This window comes from Hypanus sabinus, chromosome 14, assembly GCF_030144855.1.
Source record: "Hypanus sabinus isolate sHypSab1 chromosome 14, sHypSab1.hap1, whole genome shotgun sequence".
Lineage (NCBI taxonomy): Eukaryota > Metazoa > Chordata > Chondrichthyes > Myliobatiformes > Dasyatidae > Hypanus > Hypanus sabinus.
Window position 1 is genome coordinate 33,947,111 of NC_082719.1, and position 6,299 is coordinate 33,953,409.

A 6,299-nucleotide genomic window follows, 5' to 3' on the forward strand; every position below is an offset into this window, starting at 1 on the left:
CCATTGTGTTCCTGTTGGTTCAGAGGAAGTTGATTGGGCAACAGTTTCCTGCTTTCTTACAAACAGGAAATTCTTTGGGAAATTTTCCCATCATTACGTGAATCTCAGTTTTGCAACTGTATTAGAGCAGCTTTGCTAGAAGAGCAGGTTTTCTGGATGAAATCCAGGATGTATCTGATCCCATAGACTGGCTTTCAGTCTTAGATATTAGGTAGAGCTGTTTAAATTTGGTGAAGGATGGCTTCGGCAATGGTGGGCTGTCAACTGGAAACTGAATGCTCATCTATTCTATATAATGGCTGAATACAGTCACAAACACTTCATTCTCATATTTTGTACTTCTTTGCTGGATTCAAAGTCTATAGGAGATCAGGCTTTTTCTTGGAGTTACCTTCCTCTGCTAATTGTTTCTTCCACCATTTGTGCATAGGTCTTATCCATTGGTTCTTGGATTGCTTAGTTTTTCCAAAATAGTTAACGGAGAAAGGAAGTGAACATTCCTCAGATTTCTCAGATTTGCAACTCTCTGGATGAAAAAATAATTCATCTCAGTCCTAGTTGATCAGCCTTTTTTTTATGCTCTTCAAGTCAGAGTAAACAGGCTCTTGCTGTTTATCAAGCCCCTACAAGAGTTTTATGTTTTTCCATGAAATTATGATAAAATACAGAGAAGTGTTAGCTAGTCTCATTCCAAATCATTAAAAGCAATTATATTCATTTGAGAATTTCAAGCTATACTGAGCATTCATTAAAGTTCTATGTTGTTGCAGGCAAATTTCCTTCCTCTCCTTTCCTGCTATTTTCAGTAAAGACTGACTTAAAATTTGCTTTCATTGCTTTCTCGCTGACTAGAGTAGGAGAACACCAAAACCCTTCTGAAAAGAATATGACTAAGACTACTTTTCTTTAAAAAAACATATTGTAAAGCACATACCCCATCGAGTGACTTTAACACAAGAAAGTCTACAGATGCTGAAAATCCAAAACAATGCACACAAAATGCTGGAGGAACTATTGCAGGTCAGGCAGCATCTATGGACATGAGTCATTAATCGCCATTTCGGGCTGACACCCTTCTTCAGGCTATTTAGTTATTTTTATTGTAATATGCTAGCTCGGTAGTACGGCAATTCTCTCATTGCTTCTGGGTCAATTTTCTTACTCTTCAATGGCCTCAATATGTCCTTCTATTTTCTTTTGATATTTTCAAAAGAGAAGATAAATCTCAGGCGATTCTAATGGAAGAAGAATGAGAGACAAGAGGCAGCAGAAGTTCTGAGGGCCATCTTCTCATGTTAATTGTGATCTTTGATGTTTATCAGGCATCAAGTCCTGTATTGCTGCTTTATCTGATGGACTCCTCATTTTAAGATATGCATGGTGTTATGTTTAGTAACTCCAAAACTTTAAACTAATTGAACAGGAAAACAAGGGAGCCGAGAGATGTGAGTCTTAGTTAAACTTTTACTTTAAGTGACATGCACATGTATCACTTGTTTGTGTGATGACTTATTCCATTTACATACCTTTATAGACAACACTTAATGCATTATGTCAACAATGAAGAATGCTTAATCAAACAATATATTTACAATGTTACTCAAATATTACTGAAATATTAAATACTCAACTCTCTTCCCTGCTTAGCTATAAACTCCAACTCAATGTAGAATACATCTCAAATTATATATATATATAGCATACGGTATAATACAACTACTATATAGACATTCACAGCATAGTACATTTATAAATTGGCTCATTCAGGCCTGAAGACTTAATCAGTGTGGCGGATTTCTTACTCTTGAGGGATAAAATCTTTCCTAACAAGTGGGCTCACTCTGATAGGAGAGATTTGTGCCTGTGAGACAATCTCGGGTTCCGAGGTCTCCTCCGTAGTGGTTGTGTGAGTTGACCCTGGGACTGCAGGATCTGGTTCTGATAGGTTTTCTCGGCTTTTCTCTCTCTGGATCTACTTCAATCCTTGCTTCTCTCTCCAGTCCTGGCTTCTTTCTCTCTCTTTATCCTGTTCTTGATTCCATTTTCGGTCGATCTCCTTTCTTTATCCTTGATTTTCTCATGGTCCCTATCACAGCCTTGCTCAGAGACCTGAACCTGATCACACTCTCATTCCTGCTCTATTTCTTTCTCATTTTCCTTCTCTCTTTCCTGCCTTTCTCTTTCTCACTCTTTATCTCATCTATTCTTTTCAACATGTCTTTCTTCATCTCACCTTCCTTTTCTTTCTTCTAGTTTTTTGTATCTCTGAGTTTGCTAATTTTTTGAGAAATGAGGTCTCATTCATTCTCCTTCATTTCCATAGCATTAATGCTATTGTCCCCTCTTGTTTTCATTTTTTCTCTTTCTGGAATGTGCATCTTGATCTTGGGAAAGTGCATTTAGTTCACTGAAGAATTCTCTTATTAATCCTTCTATTACTCCTTTTACAATCTGATCTCTCCTTTTGGTTTCCTCATCTACAACATCCTTTGATAAATCCTCTGTTATTATATTTCCATTGGCTCCTTTCATTTTGGTCTTCCAGCTGGCTTTGGTCTCTGCATCTACTTTTACAAGCAGCTTTTTGTCTCCCACTTAAATTTAATGCATGCAGAGTAGATTCTGGTTCTTTATACTCTCAAAAACTGAATGCCTGTAGCTTTACTGAACTTCTTTGAACTCTCTTCCAACTTAAAACCAAGCCACATTTCACAAGTAATTGCCCAATTAACATATCATAAACGTTCTTAGATATGTTGCCTATAAAAATCTTTTGTAGTCGGACCACTGCTTTTGTCAATTTCATAAATCCTCCGAGCAGCATGGCCTTTCCATGGTCCAATATGCTTTCCAACCAGAGGCACAAAGGTTGACACCAACACCTGTTTGTTCTCTGTTGGGCAATGGTTCATGGCGTATAGCGTGGAGACAGTTGTGGTATCATCCTTTACCTTTCTTAATTCACTTTCTGTTAATTATGTTGCAGGGGATCTGATATGCTTATGGTGGATGGACCCCAGTCCAGTTGTAGTTGTCTCAGGCACTCACGACCCCACAATACTGGTCCTCCTTTTTTAACCACATACAAGCCTAATGTGGCTTGTTGGTTGAAATGTTCCACTGTTACAAATGTTATTCCCACAGGGTTATCTTTTCTCCAGTACAAGATCTTAATTGGCTACCTGCAGACGTCAGTTCAGTATCTTTGAAATGACATTCAAACTCAATTTGTGGAATGACTGAAACAGTCAAGCCAGTGTGCAATTCTATTACAATTAATTTACCCCTCACTTCTGGTGTAAACCATATTACTTGTCTCATGTTAGTTTTCACATGGTATATCTTAAGGCCACCCTCACCATTAACATATTTTTCATCAACAGCATTTCAATTAGTACTCCTTTTGAAATTGCAACTGACTTTTTTTTTAGCTTTATCTCTTCCCTTTGCAGTCCGCTTATTTTTGCTTGCCCAAAATGTTCTTTGTATGTGTCCCACTTTGTTGCATTTTCTTCAGGGTTCGCCTTTAAATCTCCATTGGACTGGTGTATGTGAGTCCCTGCCCAATGGTAGCATAATTTGTTTGGCCAAGCTGGTTTCTGTTTAGACACTGCAATTTTATTCATGCTCGTTCTGAACTTGCTACTGAGGAGCATGGTGATGGGTGTTTTTGGGAGGGGACAGTGTCTGGTATTCGCCGCAAAAGAAACCCTTTGACGACTCATTATGAACCAGGTTTACAGCTGAGCAAAAGGCACAAGCTGGTGGAATGAGGGGAGAGACAAGACGTTCTGAGCAGAGGTTTGCGTCAAGTTGCACTTTCATTCCTGACTGCAACTCAATTGCCTTTCTGTCTGCTGTTTCCATTGATACAGCTATTTCAACTGCTCTTTTAAATGTAACTTGTGCAGTTAGGAGCCAGTTTTGAATGACTTCTTGTAAGAGTCCACAAACTGAACAATCTCTCTGTGCATCAATAAGCTCATTACTGAAGTGACAATGCTCAGACAATTCAGTCACATATGCTGAAATGGACTCCCCTTCCTTTTGATTCCAATTATGAAACCTAAAGTGTTCTGCAAACAACAATTAGCAAACTACATTACTTCCACGATATCATCAAAGCTCATTTCAGCTGGTTTGATTGGAGCAGTCAAATTCCTTAGCAAACTCTCTGCTTTTCCACCCAATGCACTCAGCAAAACTGGTACTTGTTTCACATTGGCTATTTCATTTGCTTTAAAATCCATTCCCTGTACATATTCCAATCATCTTTTGTGTAATCAAATGCATCAATCTTTTTGATGTAGCCAGTCATTTCCGCTCCTTTTTTATGATTATCACCCAATATTCTCTGTTTATGAATCAATGAATTCTTCCATTTTCTGCCATTTTTTATTCAATCATCTTTCCCTTTGTGAAGAAAATATACTGCTCTGAAGTACGCTGTGTTCTTGTTACTCGACTATTACTTGCTGCGCCTTTTTAACCTTGAACTTCTCACAGCATTCAACAGGCAGGTAGTTGTTTTGAGTTTGTTTAGAGATTACCTTGTCACCACTGTTATGTTTTGTAACTCCAAAACATCAAACTAATTGAAATGAAAACAAAGGAGATTTTCACTTTAAATTAGGTGTGTAAATATCTCTTGGTGTCATGATGACATATGGCATTTACATCCTTCACAGAGAACCCACAGTGCATTATGTAAACCACAAAGAATACTTAAACAAACATCACATTTATATGATTATTCAAATATTACTGAAGTACGCAGCACTTGGTACTGCACCTTCCATGTTCCTCATTGAATTAGGATCATTCTATATTTTGAATGTAACAGTAAAGTGGGGGTTGAAATTTACAGACTGGAGTGTTACACATTTCTGCTGCTGATGCTCCACAGCATCTCATGGGTGCTTGGTTTTGTTGGATTTGTTCTGAGTTAATTCAGTTACCGAAATTGTAATGCTACATAGAACAATAGACAGTGTCCCATCTCTGCCCCTCTCATTCTACCTATTTCCTTCCTCACTAACCTTAACCTTTTTACAAAACTCAAAATGCTACTGAGGTCTACCTTCAAAAGACACTTTACTGAAGTATTATGTATCTGAAGCAAGTTTTCTACGATGGGCAATAACTACATGATGTTGTGTCTTCTCTCAAATGTATGAGCTTGCACACCCCTGTGATAAAGTGTGTTTGTTATGCCTGCTGCTTCAACTTGTTTATTTCTGTTCTTCCTGAAATATCTCACAATTTTGCTCTTTTTCCAACTCCTTAAATTTGCATCACGGAAAGTTGAAAACCAGTTCTCCTGTTTTTGGAGTCAAAAACCACTGCAATTTTTCTAAGGGCATGAATCCTTGGTATATTCTGGTCATACTCTAATCCAAACAATATGCATTAAACTTTATCTTTTTGTCTCTTGTCTATCAACCAACAAATGTTTGCATTCAAAGCCTAGCACTAAGTCTGGGACATTAGATGCACGTTCCTCTCCTTATTCAGGTATAGTTTATTGTCAATTATTGCATTGAACTAGATGGTAGTGAAGAGGAGTGGGGCTAATTACTTCATTATTTCAAAGGTATCATTCCATGCCTTATGACTCCAGGATTCTATGATATCTCTGTAACAGTCTAATTATGTTTTGGATGCGATACCAATTTGAGGATTACTCATGTAAAAAGAGTAAATTTCAATTCTGGGTGACTCAAAACAACAGAGCAACTGCTTTTGAAACTCATTGACAGAAAATGGAAGAACTCCCCAGGTGGCAAATGATTTAACAGATCTCAAATACCAAAGAACATATGACAAGCATCTATTATGTTAGCAATTTTCCAAGTTGTCCCGCCCCTGCAGTTATGAAGAAAAGTGAATACTGGAGGTGATTCATGAGTCATCTTTGAGAAAGAATGGCTCACTTCACTCAGCCAAGTTTTCTGGACTGCTGGAAATTTGTGTCCGGGCTGCATGGTGATGTAACTGTCATGTAAGCCCTTGCCATGCTATTCTATTTGCTAGCTCATTTGACCATGCACTTAATAAAATCTACTTCATGATTCTTATAGACTAGTCTGGATTAAAACAAAAAGTTCCCAACACATCAGGTCATTTTGCTTCCATACCTGTAGCCCAGAGCATGATATCTCACAATGCTTCCCTTTCACTCGTGTGAGGAAGAGTGGATCGTGTCTGTCAGTCTCCAGTTCCAAGGATACTTGTCCCTATCAAACACATTCACAAGTTGACATGCTTTACTATGCTATAAAGGCAGATGAACATATCCT

At 37.9% G+C, this 6,299-nt stretch overlaps 1 pseudogene; it reads right to left on the reverse strand.

The window, feature by feature from the left end:
• Nucleotides 1-1,977: 1,977 nt before the first annotated feature.
• On the reverse strand, nucleotides 1,978-2,912 carry LOC132405091 (RNA-binding protein 25-like; annotated as a pseudogene).
• Nucleotides 2,913-6,299: the final 3,387 nt, after the last annotated feature.